Source organism: Halichoerus grypus, chromosome 12 (assembly GCF_964656455.1).
Source record: "Halichoerus grypus chromosome 12, mHalGry1.hap1.1, whole genome shotgun sequence".
Lineage (NCBI taxonomy): Eukaryota > Metazoa > Chordata > Mammalia > Carnivora > Phocidae > Halichoerus > Halichoerus grypus.
In genome coordinates this window covers 102,753,780-102,774,104 of record NC_135723.1, presented here as the reverse complement: position 1 = coordinate 102,774,104, position 20,325 = coordinate 102,753,780, and the positions used below count along the sequence as shown (strand labels likewise).

At 44.7% G+C, this 20,325-nt stretch overlaps 1 protein-coding gene and 1 long non-coding RNA gene across 5 annotated transcripts in view; one reads left to right on the top strand and one right to left on the bottom strand.

Annotated features, from left to right (window-relative positions):
- DPP6 (dipeptidyl peptidase like 6) overlaps positions 1-20,325 on the bottom strand; it is an 898,846-nt gene that overhangs the window by 492,862 nt on the left and 385,659 nt on the right. The window lies entirely within an intron of this gene.
- LOC144379688 (uncharacterized) lies at positions 1,400-10,523 on the top strand. The gene is made up of 3 exons (XR_013443025.1): positions 1,400-1,739; positions 6,924-7,001; positions 10,122-10,523. It is a non-coding gene; the product is annotated as an uncharacterized LOC144379688 (long non-coding RNA).

The window sequence follows — 20,325 nt, the reverse complement described above, 5'->3', positions numbered from 1 at the left end:
CATACACACAGACACACACACTCATACAGACACACACACTCATACACACAGACACACACACACTCATACAGACACACACACTCATACACACACACACTCATACAGACACACACACTCATACACACACACACACTCATACAGACACACACACTCATACACACAGACACACATACTCATACACACATACACACACACTGTACCACACACACACACACTCATACACACAGACACACACACTCATACACACACACACTCATACACACAGACACACACACTCATACACACACACACACTCATACACACACACACACTCATACAGACACACACACTCATACACACAGACACACATACTCATACACACATACACACACACTGTACCACACACACACACACTCATTCACACAGACACACACTCATACACACACACACACTCATACACACAGACACACACACTCATACACACACACACTCATACACACAGACACACACACTCATACACACACACACACACTCATACACACAGACACACATACTCATACACACAGACACACAGACACACACACACACACTGTACCACACACACACAGACACACATACTCATACACACAGACACACACACTCATACACACAGACACACACACTCATACACACATACACACACACACACACACCGTACCACACACACACAGACACACATACTCATACACACAGACACACAGACACACACACAGAGGCACACACATGTTTTTCTTAAGGGACTATCATTTAATGTCATTAAACATTTTCAAAAAATGTGAAGATGTTCAAATATTTCCAAATATGTTTGGAACAACAGTACCCTTAATAGAGTAAGTATATTACTTCATAGGCAACTCCTTTGAAGGTGAAAACACATATTTGGATGAATAATCTCTATAATAACTGCTAAAAAGTCACATCACCTTAGAGCCCCGTGTTTGTGCTTGTCCCTAATTTGTCATGTGAGGAAACAGATCCAAGTGCTATATTCATGACAAATAGGACTGGATATGACTATACTTTTGTATCAGTAAGATGCAGCATTATAAGAGCAGACGGAGACCATTGTTCCTGTCTGAGTTTTCTTCAAGCTGCTTATGAAAACAAGGCAGTAAGCAAATTCTTCAAAGAGGGCATCTGATCCACACATGAAAGTCATTTAGAGTTTTCTGGAGTGTGAAAACTGTTTCTCAACGTGTTCTGAGCCCATTTTTTTTTTTAGTCAGCAAGTTGGTAAGCGGCCGTGACGTTTCAGTGCTTGAGCTTTACGTCCATGGCGTCCTGGACGCCCTCCTAATCTGGCAATTTCTGCTGAGGGTCAAAACTGCTCACAGTTCCCCCCACCCCACAACACTCTTTATCTAGAGAACTGATTGTCTATGGATCTCCCATTTAATGAAACCAAGTGGTCACTCCTTCAGTCACACGGAGAGCCAGCTGAAGCACGCCTGTCACCTGCACAACAGGGATAGGCACCTGACCTTCCTCACCGGTTATTCCGCAGAGCTGCAGGAAATTCTCGCTCATTAAACAGCAGCTTGCGTCTGCTAGCACGTCACATGGCAGCGAGGCGGCTTCCTATTTGCACGGGAAAAGCAAACAGAGCTACAGGCTACGCCAGGACGTTCGGAACTGCTGCACAGGGACAGAGAGGACTCCTTTCCCCCTTTCCACCTTTTTTATTTCACTCGTTCAACTAAAGGAACAATGGCTCTTACAAGGTAAGTGCTCCATGTATCTGTCTGTGAATGGTTATTACGTATAGTCTGGTTTTTTTAACAGTTCAGATGAATTCTGAGAATTTGCAGGATGGACACATTTAGTGCCACATTTTTCATGTTTTTTTCTTTTTTGGTGATGATTTCACTGTTTCAAATGGCCCCAAAACATAGTGCAGAGTGCTGTCCGGTGTTCCTCAGCACAAGAAGGCAGTGATGCACCCTCGGGAGAAAATACGTGTGCGAGAAAAGCTTTGTTCACGTTGAGTTATAGTGCTGTTGACCTCGAGTGAGGTCAACGTGAATGAATGAACAACAGATATTCAATAACGCGTCTGTCAACAGAAACACAAAAGAAGGCTATGTATCCATCAGCTGATGAAAGTGTTGTGACCAGAGGCTGGTAGGCACCTATCCCTACATTTCTGCTGGGAACAATGGTCATTATTTACTAATTCTTTATAGAAAAAATGTACCATAAGTAGTGAAAATGACTGTATCTCTAGGGCTCTGCCCTGTTCTGTGTCCCTCCTCACCTGAGGCCGTGTATAGGCTGCACTGCACCCACCTTCCTTTACCCCTGAGGTCAGAATAATACTCTCATGTCCAGTTTAATTCTTGACCTCATCAATATGATTTCCTCACTGATACTATGCTAACCATTAAAAGGGAAATTTCCTTCTTTCTTCAAACTTACCTACTCCATCCCCACTGGGACTCTAGATGACACTGGTTATGGAGAGGCAGAAGGCCCATTAGCAGCGGGTAGACCCAAATTTGGATTCGGGATTTGCCATGTTTATCTGTGTGATCCTGAGAAAAATCAGTTAGCAACTGAGTCAAAGTTGCCTTATTTCTAAAATGGGAATAATAACTACTGATGAGATGTTAGTATGTATTTCTAAGATAACACTCATAAGTTTGAAACAAAATAGGTATACCACCAATAAAAGTGGTTTACTGTTTTAGCAAGATCACCACCACCACAAGCATCATCACTCCCAGGTTAGCCTGGATGTGCTCATCACATACTTCCATCCTGACCCCATTCTAGGATAAACAGATACCTCCTAGGCACTAGCAAGGTCTTATGAATCTCAAACACAAGAGCCACAGGACAAGAGCCTGGATTCCTGAGTTTCTAAACTGCATTCTGAATTCTAATCTGTTAAATGTGGAGAAGCTGGACTAGGTCAGGGAGATGGGGGAGAAAGGATGGCCATGATCACAGACCAAATCATGTGCAAGGAACATGGGAGATGCCTTACCAGCTTGATCATTTTTAGAAATTTTGACACTTAGTATGAATGAGCAATTAACTTAGTTATAGTTGTAACAATTCCCAAAACAGATGGCTCAGGGCAGAATGATCCAAATCAAATGCCTTCTAGAAAAAAAGCAGGAAACTTATTTGTGTGAGGACCACAGTAGAGTCTGTCCTCTAAGATCTCCATTTCTGGAGACACAGCTGCTGGCCTTGTGCAGAAAGTGTGCCAGGGGCAGGTGCATGGGGGCAGTCAAGTGATCCTGAGGCATATGGGCAGAGCAAGTTTGGCATCTGTAGCTGTCTCTGACCCTGGCTCTAGGATGATCGTGTTTGCTATGAATGCAGTTCAAGGATCTGCGATTGTGCTAGAACACAGCAGGACTGATGGAGGTGAAGGGTTGTGGATTTTTTAAAAAGGTTCAGTTTTAATTAAAAAGAAAATATTCCTGAATTTTGTAATGAAATACAAGAAAAGCAGTGACTTCAGAACTCATATTTAAAATTATCCCCATGACTTCCCAGAGCCACATTTGGGGCCTAATGTACATGTAGGCACTAAAATGCTTATAAGAGAAGGTAAGGTAAAAATCAAGACAGATTTGCAGATTTTGATAACTAGTTCCTGAGGACATGAAAAAAAATCTTAGTTTGCATGTTTGAAAAAGAATTAAATCTTTTTCTTATGTGTATGAAAGAACCCTAATTTAGTTAAGTGCTAAAATTTAGGGTGTAACACTTCTGGATGCCAGGAGTCCAAGGACCCTACCCCGTCTGGAGGTCAGAGTTGTCAGTGGCCATGCAGAGGGTTAGGGGGTGAGTGGATGGGCCTAAACCCTTAGAAGCATCTGACTTGTACTCAAGACCAGTACAAGAAATGGCTCCTACACCATTGTGGGGAAACTGGCTGCCATATTTACAGGTGTAAAGAGCGTGGTATGCTATGACTTGAGAACAGTGTCATTATTTTTTTTAAGATTTTATTTATGAGAGAGAGAGAAGGGGGGGGGGACGAGCAGAGGGAGAGGGGACAAGAAGACTCTGCACTGAGCATGCAGCCCGACACGAGGCTCGATCTCACCACCCTGAGATCATGACCTGAGCTAAAACCAAGAGTCAGATGCTTAACTGACTGAGCCACCCAGGCGCCCCGAGAACAGTGTTATGACAGGAACCATGGAATCCCATCAAAATGCTCATTGGAACTTACAAACTTGGAATAATGCTTCCAATTTACACTGACAAGTTTTGGCCAGAGGAAAGGACTGTAGAATTCTACAGTTGAAAAGGTCCCTAGAGATGAGTCAATACCAAGCTGTGTGTTTTCTGTTGAGGATCCTGAGTACCTAGGACCTCTTTAAACCGGGGAGAGAGCAAGTGCAGAGACCACCCCACCTCCTGAGGTCATGCTTTCCATGACCACGTGGCACAGCAAACTCTTAACCAGACACTCTTGCTGTCTGGCTTCCTGGCTCTCTGGAGAGGAGCAGGAACGGCAGGGACAAACAGCAGACCCCGAGAACAATTTCACATGGGGCAGTTTTTCTCCTCAGTGTTAGTGCTGCTAGAACTAGGTCTTTCCACTTGTGCCAGGCTGACGTCCTGGCTACATTTCAAGAAAAATCATTCCAAGGACCAAACCATTTCCCCCTCAAGCTCTCATTCATTAAAAGCAAAAACAAAGACCCCAAACACCGAAGTGTCTATTTTACTTTGGAATTGGAGTTTGAAATATGCTGCTTATTCATAAAAGTGGACATAATCAAATAAGCCACAGAATGTCAAGACAACTGTTCTCTTTTCATCTTGTGATCTTACATAACAAGGTGTATTGTTACAGAGATAATTATCCATGGATAAGACTGTATTTTGCTTGTTATAAAAGCACTGTCTCGAAATATGGGTAATTGCCACTTGACAATTTTAAAGCACATAGTCATCATAATGAGGAGAGAAATGCCTCTGAATGGACAGCTTGCTGGCATCCATCATTGACCTCTACTGTCTTTGGGGGGACGGCTCCGAGGGCCCTGATCCTCCACTGGAAGCTCTGTCCCGCACATCTGGAGCTCCCCTTGCTCTGCTCGGCTTCCACCACTCTGTTGCTGGACATCGCACAGCTAGTGGCAGGGAGCAGGGCCGAGCAAAGAGGCCGGACCCTCCAGTATTGAGAATCTCCAATTGGTCAGACTCAAATCAATACAGATCCAAAGATCCCGTGGACAAAGAGAGCGTGAGATGAGCAGCATCTAAGACTTATTGTGTCCACAGATCAATGAAGCTCTTCTATGTTCTCCATAAGTTAGGTTAAACATATCTAAAGTCCTGAGGAAAATGGTAGAAGAGCCTCTGCTGGGAACAAAACAAATCGGTGCATTTGCTTAAGAGAACATGAATCTCACTGCGCTCCTGGTTTGGAGAGAGTTGTCCTGCAAAGTAGGATTTCTGGGAGCTCCATGCACCTGAAACCCCGGAAGGCCTGCGGGCGGGATGGGTTTCGGGGCTGAATGCATGCAGTATGGGGATAATGGGGACACCAGAGGAGCACCTATGGGCTCTTTACCGCCAGTGGTGGGGGGGTCACCACGACGACCATCTCTCATCTCTCTGAGGTTCTTTCTCTAAGCCCCTTTCAAAGGACTTTAAGCACCTGTGTGTATTTCTCCTCAATAACACTCCTGACCAGCTCCCCTGCACTGCTTACCCACAATGAGATTCTGGAAATGAACGTCAATGAAATTCTGGGGATCCCAGAACCTCTAAAATCAAATTCCAAGGAAGAAAAGAAAAAGCGGGCTGTGAGCTTAGCAGTGAATCTTTAGGTGAAATTTAAGTAGCCGGCGTACTACTGAGAAAACCACATTCGTATAATTTTTAGCCAGGCAGTGTATAAAATGCCTCCCTTTAGATTAATGTCCTTTTCAATTACACTAATAAAGTATAAGAAACTAAATTCACAGCTGTCCCCAAAGGGCCATAAGAAGTAGCAGAGGTGCATTCTCTGTAGTCTGAGGTAATGTACTAAGCAAAGCATGTTTTTTACTCTGATGAACATTCCATTTAATTAAAAGTAAATATCAGGAGAAAGGCCTGTCAAAGACGGATGGAGCACGCAGGCCTATCTTAGCAGAGGACAGGGGACACTTATGGAGATATTCCCTTCTGTTCAAACACTGTGCGAAGCAGCCGGGGATTCGTGGGTGAATAAATCTGGGTACCTGCTCTCAAGAAGCTAATCATCTATCCTGGGAGATGTAGATTATATCAAGATACTGGAGGTAGAAGGAATTTTGAGAACTTTTAACTTCCAACCAGGAAACCCACTCTGGCAGTCCTTTGATATAACCTGAGGGCTTCGGGACAGACTTCGTCCAAAGCATCTCGTTAATAGGTTAATCTCAAGAGCAAATATATGGCAGGGAATCCTGGAGACAGAAATACCTCCAGGTCTTGTTAAATCATATTGTCCAACTTCACTGGACTTTTTCTCCTTCAAGGTATGTTGACTTGGCTTCCAGATCCAATGTCTGAGACATTTTGTGTCGTTTTATGGGAGAGGCAGCCTGATGTCTTTTGCCTAGCCCTGACTCTGACTTTCTCTGTGACCCTCTTATTATTGCCAAGGAAGGTACATTCTCTGAGTGATGGGCCGTGGCGCTTGCTGGCCCCACTGAGCAGGTGCACTCCTTGTAAATTGGAAAGCCTGTCTGACTTACCTCCAGCACCTGAGAGTGTGCTGTTGAAATCCTAAGGTCTAGCCACTCCGGGGCCTTCTCTGGAGCCTTCCTGATCACTGCTGTCCCTTGCATCCCCCTTCTTGCTCTCCTCTCTTGTTCTGTATGCTGAGTAATACGGGATCACACTAGAATTCTACACCTACCTGTTCTAATTTCAACACATTTTTTTCTGCTTGCCCCCCGCAGTGGTACAACCACCTCCTCGCCCCCTTCCAGACTGCTACCCCAGAAAGAGGCAGCCCTAGCACCTGTCTGGATTGACAAGTAAGTGGAGTGCTGTTGAATACTTAAACTTGATAGAAACAAAATACATAGGCGATTTACATGGCCTATTTCTGGAGCTTCAGCTTCTGAATGTCTTCCCTCTGACTGGTGAAGACACAAAGTCTGCTGAGCTGCAATGACAGAAGCAGATATCCTTGGGACCCTGGAATCTTCCCATGAAAGAGCTTACAGTGTTGAACATGAATCCAGTCCTTAATCAGAACTCATTAGGATTGCAGTAGATCTTTTCCACCTGATTTCCTAAGTCCCCTTTCCTTTGGAAAGGGAGGTTTTCAATAAAAGGAGAGTTGATCCACATGGGCCAGGGGTCTTGTGGGCAGAAGGACACACATGGGCTGAAGGACCGAAAGGCCCCAGGTTGTGTACCTCAGGGTGGGGCTGAGCGCTGGGGCCGGGGTGGGATTCCTCATCAGGCTCGCCTAGAGTGGGGACCCCTGTACCCTTGTTTCCAGAGGGAAAACCACCTCCTCTCCCGCATGGGCACACCTTCATCTGACTCCCCCTTCTGGTTAGTACAGACTTCACCACATGGAACCGGGTCTTAGCTCCTTCCTCTTTCAGGAAAAAACCTCATGTGCCTCGGGCCCTGAACGTACTAGACTTTTCAGACTAAAACCTGCACAGCCTCTGGGGGACTGGGCAGGTGGACAAGCCATTCCCCTGCAGGTACTTGGAAGGACAGCCGTGCACGGTGTTCTGGCCCCCACCAGCTTCTAGATGCTGTGGTTCTGAGCTGTTACTCCATAGCCTACATAGACTGTGCTTTGCTTTCCTTAAGGGAAGTGACTTGTTTCCTTCTCTCTATTCAGATTGGTTTTTCCTATATTATCGGTTCGTAAACAGCAATGATCAGATTTTCTATGTTGACGTAAGACAGGATTCCAGCATAGCACCCGGGCACCGTCAGAGGGACAAAAGTAGCTCAGGCTGCAGAACTGGGTGATGAGCTACAGCCTTCAATGCATTCACAGCGGGACCAGACGCACCTAATAGGGTTACGTAACACGGCTGAGGAGGGAAGCTAACAACGTGAGCACAGAACCACGTCCCTCTTCCAACATGCCGAATTTAGTCTGCAGGGAAGAGGAGAATTACTTCACCGTGAAAAGCAGCACAAAATGCAAGTCTTTGTGGTCAGCCCACAGTTTCAAACAATGGCAGTCAGGACAGTCCTTCTCTCTACTCACTGGAGGACAGATATTTCCTTTGTATTATTTCTCATTATTTAGGGTTTAACACTGGAAGAAGAAAGTCCTTTTTATAGCATCTATTTTATACCAGATGCCGAGGAATTGTGATGAAGAACAGATATATTTTGCTGTTTTTCTTAAACATCACATTTCCTTAATTGTGATGCAGATTTCCAATTGGTACTTCTAGGATTTGGGATAAACATTCAAATCCTAAAACTCCATTATTTCTAAATCAATAACCTACACAAAGTGTCTTATAGAGCACAAGGCCCACGATAGGGGATTTAAAAGTGACAGGTAACATTTCAATATTACAGATTTTTTTTTAAAGAGTTACATAATAGGGGGTTTGCTCAGGGTCCCGAGGCCTTCTCTTTTTTTTTTTTTTTTAATTTATTTATTTGAGAGAGAGAATGAGAGCACATGAGAGGGTGGAGGGTCAGAGGGAGAAGCAGACTCCCCGCCGAGCAGGGAGCCCAATGCAGGACTCGATCCAGGGACTCCAGGATCATGACCTGAGCCGAAGGCAGTCGCTTAACCAACTGAGCCACCCAGGCACCCTCCCGAGGCCTTTTCATCTTCCAGTTGGCCTTGTCTAGCCACACAACCAATCTTGTGTCAAAACAATCAACAAACAGGGCAATTTTAAAAGCTCTCATGTAGCTCATTCGCATTACTAGGTCCAGCGTTGTGAGTTTAAAATTTGGTTATTGAGATAATACTTGGTTTCAATAAAAAGTTTCTTAATAAAGCCCAGAAGCATTCTGTGGAACGTGCCCTATTGAGAGCACAGTGTGTCATCACAGAGAAAGTAACCAAGGTCAAAGGAGAAGCCGCCTTCTCCAAACCCTACTTCCCACAGTCCCCTTGTCTGAGCCCCACAACTGAGTCCTTGGTGCTGGGCTGTCTAATTGACCCCTTCATGGAGATAGCTGTCTCTCCACAAGGTCCAGGCGACGCTGAGGGCAAGGACACTCACTGCTGGTCCTCACAGAACATAGCGAGGGCTGGGCATGTTTTAGAACCAAAAGTTTCGGGCCTGAAGAGGATTTTTGACTGGATAATCGAATCCAGTGACTTTCAAATATTTTCTGCTCAGGACCTCCACACTTTTAGAAGTTACTGAGAACTTCAAAGAGCTTTTGTTTATGTGGGATATATATGTGTGTGTGTGTGTGTGTGTATATATATATATATAATATTATAATGTAATATATAAAAATAAAACATTAAATAAGACATTTTAAGTACACCTATACATTAGTTTATTTAAAAGAACCCATTATGTGTTAATATAATTAACATATGAAAAATAACTATATCTTCCAAAAGAATAAGTTAGTAGATTGGCATTGTTTTAAATTTTTGCAAACCTCAATAATATGTGCCTTTATAAAAGAACACTGGATCCTGACCTCTGCCTTCAATTCTTTACAACATGTTCCTTCAGTTTAAGTATATGAAGGAAATAAGACCTCACACACATGTAGTTGGAAAAGGGGGATATTTTAATTGCCTTTTTAGATAATTGCAGACACTCTTCTTTGAAACGGCATCAAAACTTACCAAGGTTAGTTGCAATGCAGACTCTAAAATTAATGACCTTTTCATATTCATGAAAGAATAGAAGTGAAGAAGGCAAATAAAATATTAGATTTATTATGATGACAGTTTTCACTTTCTAGACCTCCTTAAAATGTCCCAGGTAGCCCCAGAGAACTTTGAGAACTTGTGAGTGAAATCAGGCTCCACTCTGCTGAGTGATTTGCCCAGCCTCCCAGGGTGAGTGGTCCTGAGCAGAAAACCTAGCAAGTGCGGTTGGTTAACCAATGGTCTCACTGGCAAACACATCTGTGACCAGGTTTGTTCAGAGGGGACAAATAACCTTCCTTGTTTCTTCTTCCAGAACCTGAGCCTTGGTGAATAAGACCTTGATTCTTCCAAGATCCTCAAAAGGATGGATTGATTTCAAGGACTTCCCTGTATTGAGGGCATTCCTAAGATTGCTTCATTTGTTTTTCTTTTTTACACATTCATTCACTCAACCCACAAGCACTGTTGAGGGGATCCAAGTCAGGGCCTGTTTAGTGAATCAGCCCAGAATCTCCGGGAGGAACGAGAGCGTCCTCTCTCCTGAGACCTCATCCTAGCCAGCTACCCACACGCATGGCATGGGGTACAGAGCACAAGTCTGTCACTTCTCTTCATGGTTTGGCAGTTACAGGCACTAACCTCTCGACCATGCCATCGGATAATGTTGCACTTTTAGAGAACTCTGTTTTTCCCCATTATCTTGTCTTATCTCTTGTTAAGCATAAGACCAAAATAAAATACAATAAAGCCTAAGAAATATACTGTAAGAGAATGAGATATTTTTGTTTTCCTTATCTCCCTTTTCTGGTCCAAGAAAGATCCCTGGCCACAACAATAATCTTAAGCTTATTGTTTATAAGTTGGTTACATTCTCATTTACAGGTTTATTTGTTTTGCTTTGTTTTTGTTTTTTGAGAGAGGGAGAGAGAGAGCGTGCACAAGTGGGGGAAGGGACAGTGGGAGAGGGAGAGAGAGAATCTTAAGCTGGCTCCAGCCTGACACGGGGCTTGATCCCAGGACCCTGAGATCATGACCTGAGCTGAAACCAAGAGTCAGATGCTCAACCAGCTGAGCCACCCAGGTGTCTCTCATTTACAGTGTTTTTAATATGTGCTAATACAATCTATGATACAGTAATATTGAATATTATGATCGAACAAATTTACTAAAAGTTATAATACAATTGTCTACATCTGTATTTTTTGAGCTTAGAATATGTGAGGGAATATTAAATGGTGCATTTCAGTAAAACCAATTCATGTAAGTTCCCTTTCTTATTAGGAAGCATACCAAGGTCTTGAGTGGCACAAGCCAAAGCTGGGACATGTCCTAAGGGGCCTTCTTTGCCTGATGATCTGAAAAGGCAACAGTGTATTTCATTTCAGAGAAAATGTGTTCAGTTAAATATCATGATCATCATCATCAACACCATCATCATCATCACCATCATCACCATTGTCATTGTGACAACCATCATCACCAGCACCACCAGCACCATGATCATCACCATCACCATCATCTTCATCCTGTTCACATCAGCAGCAGCCCCATCACAGCAACCACTCTGGGCCCTCCTCATTCTATGCCCGGCAGCATGCTAAGCTTTGGGTAATACAATTTTCATCTTCATTAAAACCCTACTAGAGAGATTTTGTTATTTCCCATTTTTCAAATGGAAACAGGCTTAGGAAGAGAGATAACTTGTCCCAAGTAACAGCTAGTTAGAGGTCGAACAAGGATTAAGCCCAGATCTTTGTGACTTTGAAGCCAATGTTCTTAACGACCATGTGACACGCATGAACTCTGCGTTCTGACCTAAAGGGAGCTTCTCTGTACCACCAGAGTTTGAAAACTGTGCTACGAATTTTATGCATGTCATGTTTTGATTTCTTCATTAGTAAATGCATTATACATAATGAGACTGTGGAATAGTTGAACTCAGTGTAAATATAGTTAAATAAAATGCACATCTCACACTCCTTGAGAAGGCCACTTTTCAGCACAACATAACCTTAATGAGGCTTAATTGTGTCAAAGAGCAGGGCCTCTTGGGAGCTCTACCTGGCCATGTGAGTTATTTTCTTTGTATTTATAGCATTCCCCTTCATACCAATCCCCGCAGACCTTCAAAAAAAGAATATAATGGGGGGGATGTTTGGAAAGCCGTAAGTACTGGGTCTGAGGCTAGCATGGGGAAAGTGCTGTAGGAGGAAGTGCAGAAACAGATGTGTAGACAGGAATTAATGAAGCATCCAGTTCAAGTGGAAGACCATTCATCAAAATGTCATGCGAGCTCACATCGCTGTGTATTTCCTTCCATCCAATCTTCTCAAGGTGCAAACTTGTGGGAGGTTGATCTAGCTTCCATCATTGAGGTGATGATTACTCAGATTTTTTTTCCCCAAACAGCTGTGGGATTAAAAATTGCTCATATATAAAAAGAATGGAACCTGTTCTGACCAGCTTCCTAATCTTGACCTTGAAGGTGATGACTTTATCCTGGTAAGAGAAACGTATACTGATCTGCTCATGAGCTGATCTCCCCTCCCTCGACTAGACCCAGTGTGTGTCACACTGAAGTTTCTGTGACCTCTTTTCCCTTTTGTTCTTCCATTTTCATTCTTCCAGGTGACTTTCCCCCATAACAGACAAGAACCGCTAGAAAGGCAGAGGGATAGGTTTCTTATTCTAGACTTGCTGTTGTGTTGGTTATTGACATGGTGATTATTTTCCTTAAGTAAGTCTCTGTGTTTGCTCGACTCCTTCCCAATGGGAACAGAGGCCTTATAGAACTGAAGTACTGTGCAGTCAACAATGCTGTAGGGCCTGGCTATGTGTCCTCAGTGGTGAACGGATTCTCAGACCAGACTGTGTCCTCAGGGTCTTGCCTCTGTTGGAGTGCAGACATGTTGGCTCGTTGTGTGTCCAAATTTCTCCTCATAAGCACACCATTCTGATCAGGTCAGGGCCCCTTAATGGTCTTGCCTAACTACATCATCTCTTGAAAGACTCCATCCCCAAATCCAGTCACTTCCTGAAGTCCTGGGGCTAGGGCTTCAATTCTGAGGGGATGACCGAGCCCCTAATGCTCCCCTTCTCACGGCGGTCCCCATCGCAGGACTCTGCACCTTCATCTACCCCGGGGGCTGGACAGGGAGGGGGCTTCAGTTATCCTCACTTTATATTTTCATAGTTCACACCCAATCTTGGGCTTCGGTCTGAAGATTCTAGTATCAAACATATCTGGGATCCAACTGTCTCTTTTCCTTCCTTCCATCCTTCCTGCCTGCCTTCCTCTCGCCCTCCCTCCTGCCCCCCGTTTTTTGACCATGCTTGTATCTACTACCCTGGCCCAACCTACCATCCCCTTGCCCTTACCTGGTCTTTGTGATTCCACTTTTATCCATGAAAGACTATGCTCCACACACAAACAAAATGAACTTTTAAAAAAAGGTGAATCAGATCATGACACACTCTGCTCAAAATTAGAGCACAACCAGAACTCCTAAGCATGGACTGAGGCCCCTATAGGGTCGCTGCTATAGTCCCACATCCTCTCCCCCTGCTGCTCCCCCCGCCCTGCTCCTCCACTCCAGCCTGCTAGCCCAGCCCGCTAGGCGGCCTCCCGAAGACTCAGCATCTCTATGCTTGCCATCTCCTCTGCCTGGACCAACTTTTCCAGACCTGCTCCCCACCCTACACAGGCCACATCAGTATTCGCGTGCTGATTCCCTACAGAGGAGATCTCTGGCCACCCTCTCGGGAAGAGCCACCTTCCCACACAAACCCATCGTTCCCTATCCCTGTATCCACTTCGTTGACTCCAAGCCCTATTTCTACTTGGACCCCTGTCATTTCCTTACTCCGCTGCTGCTTCCTCTACTAGGACACACACTCCTTAGGGCAGATATTTTGCCTCCTGTGTTCACAGGTGCAACCTCAGCTGCTGACAGTGGCCCTTACGGGAACTCAGGGAACGCTGCTGAGTGAGAAAGAAGACGGGGGACTGGAAGGGACAGAACGGTGGCCTGAGATCTGTAAACATTCATTCCCAGTCTGTGTCGCAGACTCCTGGTCTACCCAAACTTCCAAAAACCTCTCTTATTGAGATGCCCATCACTGTTCCCCGTGGCCACTCTGGCTTCTGCGCAAAACCACTTACTTGACCTTATTTCCCATTTGGTCCTGAGCCCATCTCCCCCTGTCCCTCCCACGTGTTTCCCTCTACTCCTGTGACTCTGCTTAGAGTGTTTCTTCAACACCTCCTGCAAGAACACTTCCCTGACTGCCTCACTAACCCCTCCCTTTCCTTTTATTTAAAAGATTTTTTAAAATTTATTTGAGAGAGAGAGACAGAGAGACAGAGAGCCAACATGAGCTGGGGGGCGGGGCAGGGAGAAGCAGATGTCCCACTGAGCACAGAGCCTGGACCTCAGGACCCTGAGATCGTGACCCAAGCTGAAGTCGGACGCTTAACTGACTGAGCCACCCAGGCGCCCCCCTCCCTTTCCAAGACACACATGCATTCAGTTTGGCATTTAGTAATTTCTTATTTATCCACATTTTATTCTGAACAGGATCGTAAACTCCTCAGAGGGAGGACCTAGGTGCCATCAGTTCTGTTAAAATGCTTGTTTTGAAAACGTGACTTTGTTTGAATGCCGTTGATATATTAAGGAACAATATAAGCATACCACTAATTCTGTGTTTGCTTATGCGTGCCTTGGTTTGCTAGGGACCCTAGGTGAATGTGTGCAGCTGAGTTGAGCTTTAGGAACACGCATGCACACACTCATCCTCACACACAGCAGTTACCGCCATCCAAACTCCAGGTCTAGTTCAAGGCAAAGTGCCATAAGTATCGTAGTTCATATGTGGTTCTTAACCCCTGAACACAAATAAAACTGTGCTAACATCTCCACGAGGCACCTGACTTTTCTTTATGTGTTTTGTCCATAGCCCCATTTTCCCCATAAACCCTGCAGTTTTTATGGTGTGATTCTGCATTATGTGGTGATTTTTTAAGGAATACACATGTTTTGCTATAGCAGAATATCTGTCCACTTCTGAACTATGGGCCCCATTTTATGTACTTTGAGGGAATGGGCATCATCAAACACTTTTTTTGAGTATTTACTAAGTGAGGTTCAAAATGCACAAAACTATGAGTCTATTCATTTTGCATTGTCCTTATACGACATATTTGTAGCCTTCGCTCTTTCTTGTAAAGCATGATAAAAAAAATTTAAAATAAGAGGTAAAGCGCACACAATCCTATAACGAAGTCCACTTCCCCAACATGTTCTCTTTCTACTGGATCTCAAGCACGAGTCCAGTTCTGCGATGAATTAGCTCTGCAATTTGGGGTGGGTGGCATCAATCTTGCTGAGCCTCCATTTTCCCATCTCTCAAACAGGCAGATAAAGACAGAAACTGCACTCTTATGAGAATAAGACAAGATCTGTGTTAAAGCCACTGCACATTGAATTTGCTGTTTCACTGTATTTCCCTAAAACACGAGCTGCCTTTCTGTAGAAGCTGGAGGGGCCATCCAGACAAGGGCCCAAAGTGGGACACCTCTTTCCTGCAAATCATCCCACCTGTCAACACCTTTCCAACCCATTCTTGGTCTTAGTGCCCTTTCTGCCCAATAATACATCCAATTGTCAATAATACCTTTGGCTCCTCAGCCTTTAAGACCACCACACTAGGAAATGACACCTAGAAAATATGTCAAGGGATTCGCCCTTTCATATTTGTTCTTGGGAACAAAGGAGAGGAAAAGCTAAAATTCATGAAAACAAATGAACTGGGTGGACATCAAGGACCTCTTCTAACCAGTGGCAGCCACGGGAGATCATTACCGCTTTGCCATTACTCTACTCACACATGCAAGCTACTCCTCCATGTGTGACTTTCTTACCTAGATGCCTGAAATTACCACCTGTCCCTTATTTGACTTCTCCACCTGCACAGTGTGTTGGATTTGAGTATTCTAAATGGGAGATGTGCCTTCAGAGGACAGACAGAGCCCACGTCACAGTAGTCACGTAAGCCCGAGGGCAGGTGACAGTGCTGTCGGGACAGGGGCGGCTGGGAGGGGGCTGGCCAGGTGCCAATACAGAGGGGTCATCCGAAAGGGCAAGGTCATCCGAAAGGGCCATAACCACCACCCTACTGACACATGCGGGAAGGTGGGCAGAGGTGACCGTTTCCAGGTAGAAGACACATGAGTACTAGGGATGAGTACATGATGACTGCAGCTAACACTCCTGGATGGCATACGGGACAGTGGTTAAGAGAGTAGATTCTAAGTGTTCTCTTCACGGGAGAATTTTGTTTTCTTCTTTCTTTTCTGTATATTTTATCTATGTAACATGATGGATGTTGGCTGAACCCAAGGTGATAGCCACTTCACAATATAGTAAATCAAACCATCATGCTCTATGCCTTAAACATACACAGTGATATGTGTCAATTATTTCTCAATAAAACTGGAAAAAAATACCCTCCCCTCGAATGTCGAAAAAATATGTGCCGAGGGTGCTTATTTGCCCTTGCAGTAAAGAAAATATAAAATAAAGTCACAATTAAATACCCCCAGCCAAAAAAGAGGGGCAAGAATGTCTTCAGGTCTATTCTGTTCAAGAGCAGAGGGATATTCCATTCCCTCAGTCTGAAGCTCAGCATTGGCTAAATACACTTGGCCTCCCTGACATGAGCTGAGAAGGGATATAGTGGCAGCTCCAGATGGAACTTTTCTGAACACCTGCCCCCTAACCTGAGGCTGACAGCCAAGTGACTGCACCCAGTGACTGATCGGAGGTTGGTGGGTGTTAATCAAGAGCAACCCACTGAGAATCCAGATTCTAATTTTCTCTTCTTTCCACAGAGATGCCTCTAACAGGGGGTTACCACGATATGACAGTCTCACAGTGTCATGCTGCTTATTTGCTTACAGCCTGAGCAGAAAGGAAAACTGAACACAGGAGCGTGGGAAGGCAAAGCCACTGGGGGCCAAACCCCAAATCAGTGATGATTTGCTTTATAATTTGGGGAATAGAGATGTGTGGGTGAGCTCTGGTTCGGAGATCTTTCAAGATCTTTGGAGGAAATGTGTTTTCAAATGTCATGCTCATTTCTCTGCACCAGTCATGCAGACTGATCATTTTCCATTATAACATTCAGCTCTCGTTCTGTCCCACGACTGTGATGGAACACGCTGAGCTGCCGAGCTGCCCTCCGCAGAGCAAGGGATATCTGGCTTGTGCAGAGCGCCCCACACGGCTCGTTCACTGAGCGGATCAATGTGCTGCGTGCTACATTTTATGAAACCTTTCTACTAATCAAGATAAATTATAACCACTATTGGACTTTTAAAAAACTAGTCCAATAATTTATTCCATAAATTGGGCCTCATAATTCATCAGGAAGTGATTTCTCTCCTTTTAGTCAGACTTTAATTATATTATGTCAGAGTCTACAGCAGAATATATCTTTCCTTTATCAACTCTTAACATTTCAGACACAATGACGGTTTTTCTTGATCCTTACCAAAATAACACTGGAGGTTACAAAGCATTGTGTGTTTCTCTCAGTATGTTTTCATATATTTATCTTGGGTGGTCCTTGGGAAGACTGGTAAAGAGATCGGGTAATACTGTTCCGATTTTCAGGTGGTGAAACAAACATGGCGGAGTGAGGATGGCAAAGCTTTCATGGGGTGTAGAAACCAAGGGTTGTAATTTACCTGAAAGTCATTTTTTCCTACTACTGTAAGCATCGACTGTATCATGTTGTATCTTAAGTGTAAAGGCATCATGAAACCAAAGAATTTTCAAGTACTGGGACATAAAAATTCTGGAAACACCTAGTTTCTGTTCTATGAAGGGACAGGACAGCCATGCACGAGTAGGAGGGAAGCTGAAGACAAGAAGGGGAAAGGGTGAGCGGGACACTTCCCCGGGGCCAGAGGCAGTGAGGTGAGTCTCCCCTGCTCAGCCTGCACCTCCGCGCTCAGGGCTGTTCCTCCTCTGCCCCCCCCAGTCCTGGGCGGGTGTCTCCACCTTTCCAAATCTCACATTTCATTGGCTCTTTCTCTCCCCACTTTTGGGATAGAATTCATCTAAGCCTACTGCCTTGTCAACCTCCAAATAGTTCTAATTGTCGAACTATCTGCTCTGGGCTCTGGCATGACCATAAAACCCTTTAGTGTTTCACACTGCCCCTAAGAAAATGGATTTCAATTTCCAGAATACGGCCGTCAGCTCTTTTTTCTAATGTGGGGGGTGGGGAAGGAGCTCACTTGGGCTTCAGCTGCACCCCCTCATCTGTCTTCCTCTGGTCTTCCCCCCCGTCCCGTACCCTGACAAGCCTCCCTCCCACCTCAACAGACCAGCTGCCTTCAGCAAACTTCGAGCACAGAATTTACTCACGTGTTGGTAGCATCAGGAATCTTCATACACCTTGCATTTTTTGGTCCATATGGTTCTCTTAGTCACTCTCCTTTTCTTTAGATTGGCAATGACCTGTTTCCTTTTCCTTAATAATGAATTCCTCCTACACTTACTCCTCTCTTCCTCTCTCATTAGCTTTCAACACCCTCCTGTTCCCATCCTGAATCTTCCTATAGAACCTTGCCTCAGACACACTTGCACCCTTGCACTCAATAAAATGTGATTTATGTTCTTTCCCTCACTGCAGCTCTTATTTTTGTTTAATTCCTAACCCAGTAAAGATATGATTAGTTTCCCCTATTCTCTGTGCTCCTGGGTCCTCTAATTGTGCCCTTCTGCCAACACACACCAAGACAAGCACGGTGTCCATCCTTGGAACCCCCCCCAAAATGACCAAGGGAAGCATCTTGGGTAATTAAGACTGTGCGGTCACATCCTTGGACCTCGGGCTTCCTGCTTAGATTTTTCTTAGAAGCTCAGCACAAGCCACCAAAATTCATGATGGGCAATGACATCTGCCATCACATCCCAGATTTTAAATTATAAACTCAGCCAGTAGATTAATAAACCTACCTCTAATTACACCCACAATACCCAGAGTTGAAATGAGATTCTTCAGCTGTGGCAGCTTTGTGACAGCACAAAGCAAACAACCATTTAAAAGGAGTCTTGCACATCCAGAGAGGTCGGGGCACAGATACAGCTCGACGGGCACCATGGTTAGACCAGGTGCAGGTGAAGGCAAACACCATCATCCCGGGTCATCTGGTCAACCTCTCCAAGCACCTGATTCTTCGACTACAGCAAGCTGACAGGGGACAGCTGCTGGGAATGACTGTCGTACTGAATAAATTAGATAATCTATTCATCGAGCTGGAACACTATTCTTTAGAAACAGCAAGTCATCATCGCCATCATCATCTTCACCGTCACGATCTTCATCTTTATTAATGGCTTATGGCATGTAATTCCACTCATATATACGTATATATATATTTACTTGGCACGCACGGGTTTATTTGCACAGGGTGTTGGAGATTATTTTACTAATTACCCCAAACAGCCCCTTCACCCTGTGCTCCCCCCAGTTACTCCTCCATCACCTTTCAACCTGGCTTCTTACCACAGACATTCAAAATTTTTATTTTATTTCCATTTTATTTTGAATCGGGCAGACTAAAATCCTCTTAAACAAAAGGGGGTGCTTCTAAGTGAGCTACCAGGCAGCCTTTTGCCAGGAATTAAGGTTTTTATAATTATGTCTGGGGGCAGGTGGGGCTCCGGGACACTTGAGACGGTAGTTCCCACTGAGTCTGCGTGAGAGACGGTGAAATGGGCCACACCACTCCCCCTGGCTTTGGATGGTTTGTCTTACCACCCACCCTACTGGATGTTCTTGGGCATAAAGCTAGTAAGTCTTTCTTTCACGTGATTTTTGTTTTTTTGATCTGGCATAACCCTTCAACACTAAAAATTCTCCTGCTTTGAGGAGATAGCAATGATTGATCAGGGGTGATTTCCATGAAATTTGTTCATATGCCATTGATAGGAACAGCGGCCTGCATGCTGGGTGGGAAGGTAGATGGGGTTCACAGGGGAGAAGTCCGTCCAGGTGTGCGAAATAAGAAGGTACACTGCATATGGAGAATTTAAAGCAGGACAGATCCGTCTAAGGGTCAGCAGGCAGGCTTTGTATGGAACACACACCCGCAGTCCTCAGGAAGATGGGGGACTGGTGCCCCTCCCTTCCTGGGTAGACGTCCGTCCCCAGCCCCACTCGGCCACTGAAGGGAAGAGATTTTTACCAAGGATTAGCTTTACCTCAAACATTCTTCCACCATCTCCACCACACTCACACACACCCAAGCACATGTGACCATGAACCACAAAGGTCTTGATTTTCCATTTAGCTGAAGTAGATAAATGTGCTTGCCCTGCAATGGCCCATAGCCAATAAACCCACGAACTGAGCATCCCCATTTTTACCAGAGACAGTGCACTGCCCGCGTCGACTTCTGTGAATTTTACTCCACCAGCATTCTCATTCTTATTCTAACCCCA